Here is an 18,593-nt window from a genome sequence, read left to right as displayed (position 1 = left end):
CAAGGAATGCTGCATCAGTTCATTTATCAGTGTTTATCAGTTGGGAGACAGTCAGCCCTGCAGTCCCACTCATCTCTCTGGGATCAATAAGGAGTGGTTTGGAAGTCGCTTGATCGACTCTTGAGCTTAATCCTTACTCAGCAGTCATAATCTAAAAGTTAAAGAATGATCTATTACTAATTCAACAACAAACAGTACCATCTGACCAAAGCAGCATCAGGTCACCATTGTCATCATTAATGCAGTGACCCATCTGCGCTTTGCTGATATCACAGTAAAGCTGAAAGCAATGCAGCTGTAGTGGCCTGTAGTGACTTTTGTACTGACTGGTGCATTTATGTGATTTTAAAGAAGAATTTTAGGATTTTGTAAACGGTCAGTACTGGATGGTAATCACAGAATTGCGAAACTCTTGAAATGTGTACACGTTCAGTTGGTAAGGAAAGCTCATGGTTTGGGTTCAAATGATCACTCTCTTAATATCTGGGGGTACCATCAAGACAAGACCAATCGTAAACAAGTAGCCCAGGCTGAGTATTCACTGTCCTCGTCGACTCTACATGTCTCAGTAGCTGCCGTAGTCCAGTTTAGCAGCTATTGTGTAGCTACAGCAGTTACTTGGATAGTCTCCATAGCTACAATGGAACCTTCATCTATAAATGCCCCTTTATTCTTCAAGGGCTTAGAGTAAGTCACCAGTATTTTCAGTAGCATGCACAATAGACATTTTACTTTTGACACTTTAAATACATCTTTATGTAAAAACTTATATACTTTTTTCATCAAAATTAGCAAGTGTATGCAGGTTTTCTTTTATTTTAAATGTGTGTGGACCGGTCCCTTTCACATTGCCAGTGGATAAGCTTGTCTTTGTTTTTCTTTTTTTGTGTGTCATGTTCAGCATCACAAAGAAGACTGGACAAACGGGTAAGTAGAAAGCAGCAGATTATAGACCTCATCAGACTACATCCAAAAGACTTTAAACTTGCTTTAAAAAGTCTTAAGCAGCAACATTCTGAATTTGACATGTCATTTATTTTCTGGAGCTGATGATGGAAGTTCGTCAGACATCTCGCTTCTGTCACATCAGGGGAGAGTTGCACATGCTGAGAACTGATCAGGCAGCTGGCAAGTACTGACATGGAAGCCACTGACAACAGCCTCTCTTTCAAATGCTGCTGACTGAACAATGTTTGAGGGCTGCTTGAATGGAGAAAGATGGAAGACCATTAACTCGGGTGCTGTGTTTTCATCACAGCTGATCAGAGCTGGAGCCAATAAACACCCATGATTTGACATGGGAGAAATGCTGATAGTACACATTTCCATTAAAGACAAGAGCCAGATGCGTCACAATCCTTCTGTGGCAGTCAGGGTTTTTGTTGTTTTTGTGTTTTTCCCCTGTCTGTATTCCCTCCTCCCTTCTCCCTCACCTGCTCCTTTCCCTATGTGCGTCTGTGTCTGTGGGCGTGGCCGCGGTGTCTGCAGCAGCGGAGAGGAGCACCTGCAGTTCATCAACTTATCTACCTCTGCTCTTTAACCCTGGTCTCATCTCCACTTCGGTGCCAGATTGTTCCGTCCCGTATGCTGATTAGATCAGTGCTGCTTGCTATTGTGTTTAGCTCGTCTCAGTATTTTTCTACAGTTGAGATTTTGTCTCGGGTTATTGCTCAGTGTCTTTTCCCTGCCTGAGTTTTGTCTCACGTTTGTATTTTGTTTGCCTCGTGTGCAGAACCTCCAGCGCCTCTCTGTTCTGCTTCCTGCTCCACTGGCTCATCTGAGTTTCCTCCACGCTGTCACCATGCAACCCTGCCTGCCTGCCCTACTCATCCGCAATTCCCTCAAAGAACTATTTTCCTCAATAAATTCCTTTAAAACCTGATTTCCAGCCTCTGATCTCTGCATTTGGGTCTAGAGAAAAACTCCACTGTAACACAATCGTCTTTATCCAGAATCACTTTAAAAGTTACACAGTGTTGCTTTAAGTAGAATTTGGGATGCAGGACTTCATTGGTGCTCAGTACTTTTCCTTCAGGGAAGGATCTGAGTACTTCTTCCACCATTGCATATTACCCTAGAAAATCGCTACACAAACCCTTCGATTTTGAATGACTTATATGTTGAATGTCCAATGGCAACTCTCTTTTGTCAAGTGTCTGTAGTAGTGCAATGTAATAAAAGAAGTAATGGTGTGGAAGTCTGAGATGTGGATCAGCGGCCCAGGTTTGTGTCTCATTTCACCCTCGATTTTTTTTTTTTTTTCATTTAATCACAGTCTTTCCCTTCTCTTCCTTAACCAAGCCCTTACAATGGCTTAGGTAGCCGTGAGCAGATACCTTAAGATGAACTATTTGGACAATAATGACTGAATGTTAACCAGAGTTTGGAGTATCAACAGTTTGACTTTAGACTGTTTGTAGGAGGCTGTGGAAAAAAAGAGGACAGATATAAGCAGAGGGTATGTTACGATTCAGCACATTCCTAAACTTTGACCCAAAATCACTTCTGAAGTCTTTTGGTCCTCACAGATAAGCAGCTGCACTAAGAGACAGCTGAGGTAAGAGATGCCTCTTTTTGCTGTAGGTGAAGGCCCTGCAGTGTCAGTGAAACGTGACCTTTGTCATTTAAAAATAAACAATCCATGGAATCAACAGGCCAAAAATCAATACTTCTTGTGCAGCTGCTGTGTTGCAACTTCTGTCAGGTACACTTACACAAGACAGCGAATCATTGGGACATGACCATTCAAATATACTAATCTGAATTAGGTCCTTGATCCAGTGGGACTTTTATGGATCATGATGAGGATTATGTGTGTCTCTCAAAGTGAATGTGAAGTATTAGTTGTGAACAAGATATTTGTCTAATATGAACTGGATTAAATAAGAATATCACAAACTAAATGAAATGATTTGTTATGTTATTTACTGGTTCAATTAGATGAGTAAAACAGACTTGAAAAACATGAAAGTTAAGGTTAAGTAAAAAACAAAAAAAAAAAAAACCCAAACAGTAAAACTTTGTGTGACGTTTGAGCCTGAAACACATCCAAACCATAAAACAACATGTGAACAGAGTTTTTTTCTGTGGATTTGTTACAACATACAGAAAAGCAAATATTGCACAGTCATTATTCTTACTGCAAGCAGAAACTCTGCTCACAATATTTGAGTTTTGCAAGGAAATACTGTGTACCAGATGTGCCCTTTTAAAAATTTACAAATTCAAATTCAAGCACTTGAAATTTGCTGTCTTCTTCAACAACAAATGTCTGCATGTCCAGTGTGGGTTAGGTGACAAAGAAAATTGCAGTCATAATTTAAAAACTAGGGATGTGTGAGCACAACCAGTTTTGTTTTGTGTCCATAATTACAGGCATACGTCCCTTGTGTTCAACGCAAGGAAATTCAATTATTTACAGGTGGATATAACACCACCGTTAACCTGTGAGAGAAGCAGCTCAGCACTGTGGGGGGTTTGGTTTTCCACCACAACTGGGCAAGCTTGAAGGTGTGTCTTAAAGCGATGAGACGCTTGTTCTGATCTCTGCAGAACTATCCAAGAATCACCGCTAACAATGAATATGGTGTATTTATAGAACAAGCTTTATATGAACTTGATTGAATAAACTTCAGTCAGCTACCCAGTGAGGATTTTCCATCATCACAAGCACAGATATTGACACATTTTACTTGGATGACACTCATACTCATAAAAGGTACATTATTTGTAATGGATACTTGTTTTGGTCAAGTACTCACTTAAGCCTATTAAAAACTTTATAACACAAGTTCAGAACTGAGCACAGGTTGGTGGAGTTGAGGGCTGACATACTGTATCTGGACATTCAAAGCCAGACCAATATTTACATTCCAAAAGGGTATTACAGTTTCTTCTCTTTCGTGGAAGAAAAACATATATGTAAGATGATGAAACGGGTCACATGCATACAGTAGTAACTTCTCGGGCATTGACACAGGTCGTTACAGGAGCTAAGCAAAAAGTCAGTAAAAAAACTCAAGATGAAATTGGACCGATACTACTAGATGGGGGTATACAATTCCTCTCTGAGTCCAGCTGGAGTCAAAATCATGCAAACCTGCTACTCTGTCTCCTTTACTATGTGGCTCTTCCATTTCCCTTCAGAAAATTTGGTGACGATTGCGATGGTAAAACAATCACTCTTCAATCTGGAATCAGTACAGTATTCAGATTATCCTTCAACACGAAACATCTTTCCATATCTGGTCCAACATCTCATAATACCATGTTTCCCTGTCATTAATTGACAGAGCGTTTAGATTTTGAAATACCTCTGGGCTATCATCCTTATTACAGTCATAGACTGATGACAATAACAGTTTAAGATACCTGCATCTCACTTTCACCTTTCTTACCTTTCTGCCCTCTTACAATTAGTGTTTTTTTTAGGTTTTATTTGGCTGCCTTATCTTGATAAACTCAAAATTCAGCCCCCTCGGAAAACATAAATGTTTTCATGCAACCTTGGTTTCATTTTTGGCCTTGTCCATTGACTGTGTCCCCTTGTGAACCCCTTTTCAATTTTCAATTCAATTCAATTTTCTCTCTCTCCGACACTCTACCACTTCTGCCACCCTCTACCTCCAGTACAGCAATGTACTTATGGATGTGATGTGACATTGTTTGTGTTTTGATTTTGTATTAACTTATTTTATACTGTATATTTTGAGCTTGTTAAGAATCCAAATGCTGTTCTGTATGCATTTGCTTTGCTGATTGTTGATTATTGTCTTGTTAAAGTAAAAACAGACAACTGGGAAGGTTGTCCCCCAGCGTGAGGTATTGTTGTTGGTGCAGCTGTCACAAAATAACTAGAACATTTCCGTTTTCTTGAGGGAAATAAACATGAGTTTATTCATTCATTTATTCGTCAATGGAGATGTGAAAGCAGACAAAAATGGGGACAGGCAGCCAGCCAGACTGGATCGACAGTCAGCCTTCATTTTCCTGGGAGATTTCATGTCCAGCAGCGTACAAAATGGCATAGTGAAAACAAGATTTAGAGGGAACCAATCTAAACACAGATGGTGTAATTTTTCTATAGCCATTATATTGTGGAATAATTTACTCCATAATAAGAGGTTAAAGCAAAAAAAAGAGGAAAGTGCCAAGAGCCTTTATTTATTCCTGTTTTAAATAACTTTATGAACATGGCACCGTGATCACCAATGACAATGTAAGCTCAGCACACAGACAGAGCTAGTTTGTGCACAAACTCTGTACCGTATGGGTCAAGTGTTAATATGTATAAAGGGGCCCCTGACCGGCAAGAGTTAGGGTTTCGTGTAGGGTTAGGGTACATTTGGAGCCACGCTGATTGTTGGGCAATCTGTTGGTGTAACAGTTCAGTTTATTGGTCCAGAGGGAAATATCTCAACCTGTAATAAAAAGTATTTAAGCACATTTACTTATTATTTATCTGACAGTTATAATTATTCAGATTTAATTTAAACCTTTAATGACCATATGTATGATGAATTGTTATACAGTAAATTAAAGTGCTGTTTACTGAGAACTTGAATACTTCTTTTACCACTTACCTTGCTAACTCTTGGATGGAATGCCTTAATGCTGTGAATGCTACGTACATTAATGGCCCTGCACAGGATCCTTCTGAGTTTTATGATCTCATAGTTTCCATTGAGGAGATAACAGGACAGGATAAAATTGCATTTGATAGAAGCTGAAGTGTACAAGGAGGATCCAAAACCATGATGTATTATTTTAAGTGTGGGGTGTAGCACATATATTAAGCTTGACCTATAGTTAGGTCAAAAATCAGAACATGTTGGCTTCTGCTGCATCTATTTTTTTTTAAGAATACCACACACTTGACACTGTTACATGTATGAATGGATGATAAAATTCTAACTGTGAGGTGAGACTGATAAGCTCAACCTCAGCTGACTGTTTTTATTCAGGTCACAACACAACCTTTCCTCTTCAGTCCAAACAGTCCTCTTTTTTGCCTCTAATATTAGAACTAAAGAGTTTTCTTTCTCTGGTGACCAGCCAGAGCAGAGGGATGACTAAGTGCTCCTCTGATGTGACATGTCCTGGCAAAATACAGGTTTGGAAAGGACATTACCAGATAAACACAGAAGAAAGAATAAAGTTTTGGCTTTGAAACAAGTAAAACATATTGCTCAACTTGTGACCACATCATCAGGTGAAGGCTTTAGATTCTGTTAATGAATACCTGTGATTATGACAATTTGGGCAGCAGGGTGCCCAGTGGTTTGAACTGTGGCCACACAGCAACAAGGTTGTGGTTGTGTTTCCAGGTTTCCCCTGACATGAAACAAAAAAACCCAAACCAAAAAGTAAACATGTGATAGCATGCTGATGCTTAAAATCTACACTACAGAGGCTGACATATCCTGATTTGTCCTGGATCAGTTCTCCTGTGAGTGCCCTTATCCAAGGCACTGCCATAGTACTGTGTGTAATTGTATATGTGACAGTAACCGCCACTGATTTAATGTATAACAAGGACATAAAGATAAGGTTGAACTCTTACCAAGTATTCCTTTCAGTTTCTGGAAATACTGTGTCAGTTCTCAGGGACCTACTTTGAGTGTCCACTGTCTTAAATCAGACACAAGGTGGTGCTACAGTATATTTTAACAATAGACCAACAGCTGACACTTTAACACACACACACACACGCACACACACACACACACACACACGGTCATCACCTCACATATTCAGAGCATCCTCAGCAGAACAACGACAGATCTCTGACGTCACCGAACAGTTGATTTATCAGCAGTGATTCATATCAGAGGGCAGTAACCAGCACAGGAGAAGAGGAATAAATTAAGGGGGAGATGATGAACAACTGTTGCCTGAGGGTCATGACTGAGAAACAGTTCATCTCATCTGACTCCCAGGTCTCACTGTGGGGGAGTATGTAAAAATGATCAAAGTGTTTCTCAGACTTGGAAGAACTTTTGTCTTCACTTCTTCTCTCCGGCCCACTTTGTTTTGGCACAATGACTGTTTGAACTCCTTTGACTGTAAATGATGAAATAAACTGATGAATCAATACGAATGCAAAAAGACACCACATAGTTCCTAATACTTAGGAAGAAATGACTCAGAATAAGAGGTCACACTATTCTCTAAACTCATACTTTAATATTTTTGAGCCAGATTTGGTCATTTAAGTTTCATGAATGGAGGCCCAATGGGGTCCCCGCTGGACCCCAAAAACCCCTTTCCGTGACCAACATACAACAAAGGCAAGTGAACATCAGTTACATTAGAATCATTGTATGATAGTTGCTGGGTGATCTCAGGTCATATACAGTGTTGTCCTTGACTTGGTTGTGGAGGTAGTCATTTTGATGTTTGCCAAACAGTTTTGGATGCTGTGAGACCAAATTGATAAGGTTTTCTCCCATTTTGACCTGGACATCAGCTAACAAAATCACTGACATCAAGGTCCATCAGAATATTTATTTCCCCACATGAATGTACTGCAGCTGTGTGTCCATAAAATCAGTTTTTATACATTTTTGTGTGAATATTTTGGATGAAAATCTGTACTTGGTGTGAAAAGGCTTTTAGAGAACAGATCAGTCCTCTCCCCCCCTCCTCCCCATTATAAAACAATTATGTTGTAAAAGCATATTGTTCCCTGAACAAATAATTTGTAATTTGTGAGATAATTTATCAAAGTAATCAACAAACTCCTCAAATTTTCAAGGCAATAATATACTTAAAATAGCTCTCAGCAGCTACTACAACAACTACTGCTATTATATAAGTGGTAACACATGATGATCGACTTGTTTAAAAGACAATAATGGACAATGTGGAGGTGAAGAACAATCCTGTCCATCATTTTCTATATTAGAACAATACAAAGTATATATTTATTTGACCTACCAAACAAAAATAGTCATGTCTAATTCATTGTTAGGCTGATGTCACCACTGACTGAATTAGTATTAACCATCAGTGTTATTGCGATGGTAATACAATTTAAATGGACAATATGTAATTTCTGCCACAAGGGGTGACTCAATGAAAACATCCAAAAACAAAAGAAGTAAGTAGCATGGGATGATGGGAGTTGTTGTCTCAGGCAGAAAAGTTTGTGGACGCTGTCATGTAATAAAGTTTTATTCACGTTAAGTTTAGTCTTGTAAATTTAACAGGGACCAATTAAACACACAGTTACCTTAAACAAAATGTCAGATTTCTCCAGTTTGAACATTGTTGGAAAAGTTTAGGATGATTTAAGTACACGACTCAAATTATATACCAAAGAACTAATTGTTTTTGGGCATTTTAATACAGAAATGTTACATATTATAGCTTTAATAAATCTTGTGCACAGATTTGGAACACTAGTTAGTATTAACCAAAGCAATATGAATAGACACCTGCCCACCAAGAGGAGTATTTCCCATGTTTTAATTTCTTATTTATGATGTTAAAGAAAAAAGATATTGATAAAATGCAGTGTAGGTGGGTTTATTTTAATAAACTGAGCTGCACATTAGATTACAGTCGCTGCTGTTTCCCCATCTCTGTGCTGACCTGCTGGGATCAAGTGTTCACTGTGCCGGTGGGCCAGTCGTCCCTCAAGGAGATACAACACAGTTCACTGAGTGCGCTATGCATTATGTCACACACACACACACACAAACACACACACACACACACACACACACACACACACACACACACACACACACACACACACACACACACACACACACACACACACACACACACACACAAGCAAAATCTCCTATGGGTGTTACATAACATGTTGTTCTTTTTTGATTGTTTTGGCATAGAGGTGGTATGGTAATGTAAATTCAACCAATCAGTAATGTCATGCAGATGTCTTCCACTTGTTCTCAATAGCAAAACACCTGCTGTGACATAACTGATTGGAGTGTGGCCACGCTCGAATGTTGCTGCCTTCTAATGGAAATTGTGAGCTTGTGGCTGCGACGTGGGATGTGGTGTATATGTTATGGTTGACGTTCAAGTGGTTAAGTCGTGAGAACACCACTGCTGGGCAACCTGCGTCAGTTTACAGTTTACCAAGCTACTGAGTGGGTAACATACAGTAATGCAGGAAATACAAAGACATCATGAAAGGAAGAAGATGAGGCCGTTGGGACTACTGAAATTTTCTCAGAGAAATTATAAAATTACAAAGAAAAGCAAAGAATGTTAACTAACCATACACTGGAAAATAAACTTCCATGGACTCAGCCATTCCTGAAAATGTGACCAGCATCACAACTCGTAAACTTGAAGCTTTCATCAAATTTCCACTGAAGATGTTGTGAATTGTGAAAAGGGGGATGAAAACAATTTTATCTTTTTTCAAGAGCCATGGAAAACTTTCCATTTATTGTTTGGTTTGACTGGAGAGTTCAGTCTCACCAATCTCATCAATCAAGTGGCATGCAGCTGTTTAAGTCAAACATGTTGCAGCCAAAGAGCCAGACATTTCTCTAAGAAGCTGCAGACTAAACCAGAGCTAAAAGAATGAACATTGGACCCATCAGAGGAAAAAGTAGGAATCCAAATGAATGCTAATGCTGCTCTGTCTGTTGTAGAAATGCAACTGTTTCCCAACACATTAGGCATAACAACTACAATGATAATATGTTGCAGCTGTGCATCTGTCAACTTGTTGTGGAGTTTTTCTGCCCCCTAGTGGAAACATTGATTAATTCACTTTTAACAAATTAACCGACATAAACCATTTTCTTTTATTAAATATTTTGTACCTTCTGTACATTTTATCACTAATACTTGTTTACATTAGTGAAGACATTAACTTCTTATAGAGTTGTATTATTCCGTCGTTATTGTATCAGTAATTTCAACCCATAAAAAGCAGTGCAGCGGCAGGTTTTCTGTCATGTGATTCCATATTAAATGACCTTTAAAGGATGTGACTGCTTCACCACCAGTCTGATTTGGATAAACCTTGGAAGGAGAGAACAGCATGTTTTGTTGCTGACTGGCCAAAGAGTGCCTGAATCAGTTATGGTGGATGTAAAACTTATTGACTCAAAACATTGTAATTAGCTGTTCCATCCTCAAATTGTATTACTGTGCAGATGACAGTGAATTATTATGTAACAGCAAGACATCGATGTTTCAAAAAGCTCTTTAGTGCCGCACGGAGTGAGAATCCTAAAAGTAATACTGAATAAACAGAATATAGACAGTGGTTAACATTACTGTGAGCATCATCTGGGTTTCTTCAATGATTTTCACATCACTATCCAAATACATTTTGGCTGATTCATGAAAGTTAAAAACTCGTTTTGTTTTGATTTATAACCATGTCAGAGGTTTTTTTTTAAATCTCAAGGGTTTAAAATGCTCTTGTCCTTGTGAGTAGGTGTGAGGTTGAACAACAGTTTACAGGAAAGTGGCCTCAAACTGCTTTTTCCATGACACACAAAAGGAGACACATCACTGAATACACCCTAATGTCCCAAATTACACACCTCGTGACTGGCTAATGGAGAACTTGGTGTGACCATTTTACTGGCAGTGAATGGACTGATGGCACACACATACACAAATACACACTTTGACACACGTACGCATGCACACACAAGTAAACACATTTGACAGCTTCTTGAATCTTGAAAAGTGATAAAAACAGACTACATTATGCAGAAAAAGGCCCATTTTCAGCTGAAATTTATTTTTTTAAACAGTTCAGTCCATTAGCAATCACAGGAAAGGACTACATTAGCTACTTTCGCTAAAAACTGATGATTACAAACCATCAATTTTTATTGGATTGTGCACTTGAATGAATGAGAAGTGCAACCCAACTATAGTCCACGGTGGCAGCTGGTGTAGATGCAGCAGCCAGTCGCTCCCTCTAACTTTGCTGTGTGTTTATTTTCTGTGTGTATCGTGTGGAGGGACCACCACTGCATTTCATTGTGTAATGTATTGTATAATGACCCTAAAGCTGCACCTTGAACCCTTGAAGTTTGACTCTAAAAGTCTGCTTACAGCAGCATTTAAAGGGAAATATTTTGTAGTGAAATTAGTTTATTTAAATGGAATCAGCATAATCAATGCATTCGCTTGCAGAAGTGAAGTTAATCTGAACAAATGTTTCATGCTCTTAGCAAACGTATTCACTGCTGATTGGCCTTGTTGTGTCATCCACTTTTGATTAACCTTCTTTTTCTACAGTATGAACTGCTCCACAAAATTCTAGCACCAATTTCTAGTCTGAGCTTTAACAAGGTTCCTGTTTTTTTTAAATAAAACCTTGAAAGTATGGGATTGTTGTTCCCAGGATCATAGATCAAAGGTAAAAAATAAACTACAAAATGAAAATGATAATAACAAATGTCACTGTAACTGTTATGTTTAGCAAAAAGGGACTCAAATGAAAGACTCCAAATGAAACAGGAAATGAGCCTCAGTAACGAATGAATCCAAAAACCAGAAATGCAGGCAATTAAAAGCAAGAATCTAAGAGCAAAATAAAAACAAACGCAGGTGAATCATGAGTAGCAAAAAGATGTTGAAAATGCAGTCAACCTGACAGGTGAGGGAACACACACAGACTCAATACACAAGGACTGATTAACCTAATGAAGTACAGGTTAACACAGGCAGGAAAAAGCCAGAAAAAGACAAAGACAGGAAGTGTAAGTATAAACGTGACAAGAGGAGAGTGAACGTTCAACATAAAACAGGAAGTGACTAAACTAAAACCCAAAACCACGACAGCAGTGATTGATTACAATGCTCCATTACAATGGGTAAAAGTTAGATCGACCCATATTTTTTTATGTTTTCATTTAAACTAATATTTTTGCAGCATAGTGGATAAAATATTTTGCACCATCTTGGGTTTTTTTTTCTTTTGAATTTTCAAGATTTGCCTATATACAGGACTCTTTATGCTCCAAAATATACAAGGTAAACACACATATCAGTGGGTTTGGGGCTAGATTAATACTGCACTTTTGTCAAGCTGCAAACACCACCGACACAGCCACAGTGCTCCAAGAGCCGTTTATTTGCTATCAGGACCCCTAGTGACATTTACCACTGACGTATTGCACTAAAGCAGAAATACGAGGTCTGACAGGCTGTCTTCTGATATTAAAAACATGTTGGATGTGTAATAAACCATATGCTCTCTGACATTATCACAATACACAGCGCTTCCCTTTTTCTTCCTGTCACATTAGAGACTCTGACGTTTGTTATTACGCAGACCATCTTCCAGTGTAGCAGTTGTGGCCTGTTGTGGCCCGCAGCTACGACATGACTCCCGAAAACACTTACAGACAGTCTGCAGACTATAAAGTTTGTCTCCAGAGGGGTGCGTGGTCAATCTGGCTTTGATTGTCAGAGTCAGTGTTTATATGACATAACAACAGATATAGAGATATTTGTAGAAAGATGGTGTGTGTTGATGTATATGTCATTATACAGCCGTGTCCACTTTATGAACCATTAAACTGTAATTGTAAGGTCAAGGTCCAGCTGACTGGGGACTATGACCAGCAGAGTTTGACTGGTGCAACATAGGAAATGTGTCAGGATTCTACTGTGGCAGTCGGGGTTTTTGTTGTTTGTGTTTTTTCCCCTATCTGTCTTCCCCCCTCCCTGCTCCCTCACCTGCTCCTTTCCCTGTGTGTGTCTGTGGGCGTGGCAAGCTCATCAACCTCAGATATATCATCCCGGTCTCTTCTCCACTCCGGTGCCAGATTGTTCCGTCTCACATGGTGACTATACCTTTGCTCTACCTCTCAAGTTTGTGTGATTCCAGAGTTTTTCTAGTGTAGCGATTATTCTTGTGCTTGAGCTCAAGTGTTTTTTCCTCCTACTGGGCTTTGTCTAGTGCTCATGTATTTTCCTTCCACATGTGCAGAACCTCCAGCGCCTCTCCGCTCACCTCTCAGCTCCACTGGCTCATCTGAGATTCCTCCACGTCGCCACCAGACAACCCTGCCTGCCTGCCTGCCCTCCTCGTCTTCCACTCCTTCAAGATCTCTGTCGCAAAATTAAATACCTTTAAACTGATTTGCTGCCTCAGGCCTCTGCATTCTGGCTCCGAACAAAACCCCACTGTGACAAAATGTAGCACAGTACTAAAACAATCATGACTTCATCATTATGGCAAGTTTTTTAAATCAAAAACACATTGTTTTTAGTGTTACACAAAAAGACTTGAATGTGATCAACAGTTGGTCTGAGAGCACTTTTCTGGTGTGCTCAACTGGAAGGGGTAATTTTGACAACAAATGTGAGGGGCATCAAACCAATGGGAGCTGGAGCAGGAGGACAGAATTTGGTTGTCAAGTGCAGGCCAACAGTCCTTCAACACTGAGAGATTTTTCGTCAAAAGTAGAGGAGGTGTTGGCAGTCATTTAATTTGTCTACATGGGAAACAGCACAAATAGGGAAGGAAGTTCAGCTTTTTTATATACCTATTTCTGCATTAATGAGAAGGTGACAGTCATCTGTAATCAGTTACCTAGCTTGTTATAACTAAGTGTAAATCCACTGTGACATCAACGTTTGGTTTGGACAAAATATCCTGATTGGATGTGACTAAGAATCCAAGGACATGCTGTGGAAGAGACTTATCAACCAGCAGGTAGTGATGCCCTAAAGCTGCGCTGCTTCATCATCTTTTTTACTCTAAATGGGACCATAGTTTACAAAATGAACATCACGCTGTATTGAAGAAGACTTGAAACTAGCGATTCAGACCATAAATACACAATATATATCTTAATATTTGAAATATCATCAAAAACACCTCACAAATGCTAGGACTGGGCCACAGAATCAGTAAAGGTAGATCAGTAAAAGTAGAACAGTTTGGTCTGTTCAGAAAATTATGGTTTACTATAATGCAGCCTTTAAAACCAACTTATCTCATATCACGATATAGCGATCCGGAATCTAAGACCATACATAGCTACTGTCATGATGACCATATAATATCAACATATTGCCCAGCCCTAATAAACTCATTCGGAAACTGTTTACAGAGGTAATAAATCAGATTACAAGTAGGGTATTTTTCTCATAAGCTTATATATAGTCATATTTCTTTATAAAACCAGTGGAACCGCCCTCTGCTGGCAACTAAAGAATGCAAGTTTAAGTCACTTCCACGTCGGCTTCACTTTCCAGACCCAGAAGCGCCGTCCGTAGATTATACAGTCAGTTTTTTTACCTCCAACGACAGCAGCTTAGCCTCACTGGGGTTGACATCCAAGCATCAAGCCAAAAAGAGAACAGTGTGGTCCTGTGTGCACTGGCTGTCAACGTTTCATGCTTTGTCATGCGGTCAGAGTGGCTGTCATTAAGCCAGGTGTTCGTGACTTCCTGACAAGGATACAGAACACTTACTCTGCGGCAATACAAACACACAAAAATGCTCTTGCACACTACGTGCAGACAACCGCAAAAACAAACACACACACAGCGGCAAGCACACAACTACGCAAAACTGAGCGACTCATCCATCATCACACTGTCCACACGTTCAAAGCTGTGAACTACCACCCAATAACAGCGCTTCTGATAGGTATCTTTCCCTGCATGGTGTTCCTCACGTAGCCTCATCACAGCTCATTATGACCCGTCATGACCGACTTACTGATGAGGCCTGTGAACAATCACAACAGTAAGCTCCTCTTTGCCTCTGCACCAGCAGCTTGAACTCTCTGCTACGATTCATTTAGCTGAAGCCGGAACAGTCTACTTCTTTGTTTGGGTTCGACATGCTATTTGTCACGGCTGTGGGCCCATGATGAAAGCTGTCTTTTACAGTAATCCCTGAGCGACTATTTATTATTGGAGGCAGGCTGTTTTAAGTGTCATGCCAGACAAACCTCCTCAAAGTTACCAGCTGTGACATTTTCATAAAACAACTGTTTTTTTCTTTTGTTCTACTCCTGCTCTTATGTGGAGACTTTCTACCTTCACTTGCAGCACAACTGGAGCTATTTAATGATACTTCTATATTTGATGCCGGCAAACAAAAAGAAGAGGAGAGGCTATGAAGAAGATGGCAGACAAGGCCAAAATTTGCAGTTAACAATTTGATGGGCATAACAGGTGGAGAATTAAGTTACTAAATCAAGAAATTAAGATTTAAAAACCTGTACAGGATGTCTGTCTAACCACCTCCAACTTGACAGAATACACAGAAAACGAGACACCAGAGAAGAAAGACTGTTGGCGAACTTTGATTTATTTTGTTCCAGTTACAACTTGTGTCACATGACAAAGGGAGCCTCTTTGCTTTTCTGATTAAATCTTTGCATTTGTTTGATCTCTGGACATTTCCATTTTTTAGTTTTAGTTTTCAGTTAAATGTTCAGGCAACTATTAGATGGATTGCTGTAGGCTTTGGATGATTTATAAGTACAGTGATTGTCAAATTTTTGTCCAAGTGCATCATTAAAAATAACCACATTCTCATCAGTTGTCTGTAGTGCCGAGTAGCAAATGTTGGCATGCAGATGTGACCTTACATTACTGGCCAACATTGTTATCATGAGCATGTTCGCTTGCTGTCATTTAGCTGAAAGTACAGCCTCACAGAGCTGTTAGTGTAGTGGAACTCTTTAGTTGTGTAGTGGAGGGTTTTGTTTTATTGTGATAGAGTGTGACTCAGGTCACATGTTTCTGAAAGAGTAGCCTAGGAACCGAGGAAGCGACCTGACAGGCATACTGTTTATGATGTCCAAACTGACTGAAACCCAATGCAGTTAAAGCCCCAAAGAGTTGAAACTACTTGCAATGTGCTGTTCTGCAAAGTTCTAAAAAACCTGCCGGTTTACACCGATGGGACTAGATGAGATGGCGTATCATTGATTGTAATGACTCTCTGTATTTCGTGCTGACTTGGCAGCAGGCTTTTCTTTTTTTTCTTTTTTATAGCTGAATGCAGTTTGCAGCATCTTAGAATATGAATGAGAGAAGTGATTGTGAGTTACATGCTACAGCTGCATTTCTAGCATTGATGAATCCTCCCATTGAAGACCTGTGAATGATCACCAGCTTCTTCTGACCATTCCCATCTTTTTCTCTCCATCACACTTTACCCTCTCAGTTTCTCATCCAAAAGAGGTGTAAAGGTGTGGCTGCATTGACCATGTTCTCATTGTAAAGTTGTCATCCTGAGGTAGAAAGGAGATGACAAACTGCTCTGCTGCACCTACCTGCTGAGTCATAAATGGGAGGACAGCTGAGGTTAACAGATCCCACCTTCTTATTACTAACTGTAAGTCAGATCAGGTCAAGTCTTCTCCATACACTGTTTCGTATGGAGTGTCATTTCATAATTATTTTAGCAATAATCATTACATTTTGAATGTCACTATGAAAACTGTTGTAACACAGACCCGTACTTGAAAACGCTGCCAGCAGAGTAAACAGATCAAATCAAAATGGAACAATGATGTGAGACTGAGCCCTCTGGCTGCCCCCTTTCATTTCCACATCATGCCTGGCAGATTAACTCTTCATGTTGAGTGTCTCTCATGATGACAGATGCAGCTCTTGATCAAATGAGATATGCAATTAACCTTCGCTAACTGTCCTCTGCCTAACTCATTGCAATGAAGAGGATGGCTTATGAGGATCTCTGCTGTCACTCCTCAGCACAGGAGCTGTGAGATCAGTGGGCAGGAGGAGAGGCATGAGCAGGATAATTTAATGAGACGGAGACACCTGTCACTTGATATGGTTCAAGAGGGTGCATAGAGTTCATGCAACCCAGTTGCCAGAATAAATGTTACCAATGTACGTTTCTGAAAACTGAGGACATATGCAGACTTTGCATTTCTTTTTGTTGCAACTTTACATATTTTTAGGCTGAATTTGTTGCCAAAATGCTGTATTTATGGTCTGGTTAGGTTTAGGCTAGAAAGATTGGGAAATGGTCGTGTTTTGGCTTAGAATATTCCAGTTTTGTCAGCACAAACACAGCTGGAAATTGTCCTAACATCGTATAAAAAATATCCAGTGGGTCAATACTTACAAATGTTGAAATGCACTCTTGAACAGTCGTTACTGGCAATTTGCAGCCTCCTTATAGGTATAACGCCATCTCCATCCCCTCCACCTCCTAATATGAAAGTCATCTCAAATACATGTAATGTGAATTTTGAACGCCAGACCTTTTATTCTGGCAACTGGGCTTGCCTGTGGGGGTGTACTATGAGGTGATGTTAATAAATAAATAAATAAATAAATAAATAAATGAATATATTTCACTTTGATTTGGACACAAACTTAAATTGATGTCATGTATAAACCCACCGTGATGTCACCCATTGGTTTGTATGCTACTGTTTTGAAGCCTCGAGTCTGGCTGTTGCCCTCTTGGGTTTTTGGAGCCAGAAGTGACTGTATTTGGACAAAAAGGTGGATCTTGGGTGGATATCCTGATTGGATCTGACCTCAGTCACAAGGTAGCCACACCCTAAAGCATACCCTGCTTTATCATCTAATTTCCTCTAAATGGGACCATATTTTACTAAATGAACATCATGCTATCTTGAAGAAGAGTTGAAACTAGTGATTGAGACCATAATCTCATTAGGAAACTATTTACTGAGGTAATAAATCCAGTGAGAAGTTGGTTAATTTTCTCATAAGCTTACATACAGTCTGACTTTTTGAAAACAGTGGAGTCGCCATCCATACTTTGTTCCATCAATTATTGATTTTCATGGAATCTTCATAATGGAACAGTGTCATATCTAAATGCAATTCTTAAGTGCAATTTTTTAAAATAAAAATACTATAATATACTAATATAATATAATATAATATAATATAATATAATTTAAAATACTCGATGAAGTTTAGAGTTTAAGAGCTTGTGAGCTTGTGCAGTTGTCATGTTAGAAATAAACTGAAGGCATTGACGGTGCATTTAGTGGTAAAATAAACATATTAGCTTGCAAATTTACACAATTAGCTATTTTCTGCCAGCATTCCTCTCTCGCCTTATTCGCAGAAACAGTGTTGCTTTTTGCAAGACTATTTTTAATATTCCATTATAAAGACATGTTCCTCTTGACTGAAGTATGTGGCACGTGATTGGTCCATTTTGTGTGGAAGTTGACCCTAATGGACCGCCTTTAAAAGAACCGGCACAGCCTGATTAAAATAATACCTGGATGAACAAAGACACTTGATAACTCCTATCACGATCATTATCATTATCTCTGATTGGGTTTTTAGGTTTTATCAACCAAGCTAATGCAAAAAAAAGCCTGGCTATGATCAACTTGCTTTGTAGTATACCCCTTTGATGCTGCCTTGACTCCGGTTGACCTTTGGAGCCCACCATAAAATTGTAAATGTGCCCTGCACACATCAAAAAACCTTTTTTTTTTCTTTTTTTAACTCTGATGTTTTCCTTTCTACATGCCTGTGTCCTGAGATAACTCATCTTGCTTGGGCCAAAACAGAACGAGAGTTGTGATGTTTTGCTTTGGAAAACACGACAGGCTGAAGTGCAAATTGGAAAAGAGGACACT

At 39.3% G+C, this 18,593-nt stretch overlaps 1 long non-coding RNA gene across 1 annotated transcript; it reads left to right on the top strand.

The window, feature by feature from the left end:
- The first annotated feature begins 245 nt into the window (after positions 1–245).
- LOC141005215 (uncharacterized) lies at positions 246–1,882 on the top strand. Its single transcript, XR_012179845.1, has 2 exons — positions 246–687; positions 902–1,882. It is a non-coding gene; the product is annotated as an uncharacterized lncRNA (long non-coding RNA).
- Positions 1,883–18,593: the final 16,711 nt, after the last annotated feature.

Source organism: Pagrus major, chromosome 11 (genome assembly GCF_040436345.1).
Source record: "Pagrus major chromosome 11, Pma_NU_1.0".
Taxonomy (NCBI): Eukaryota; Metazoa; Chordata; class Actinopteri; order Spariformes; family Sparidae; genus Pagrus; species Pagrus major.
Note: the sequence above shows the minus strand (reverse complement) of the source record. Positions and strands in the feature narration are given on the sequence as shown.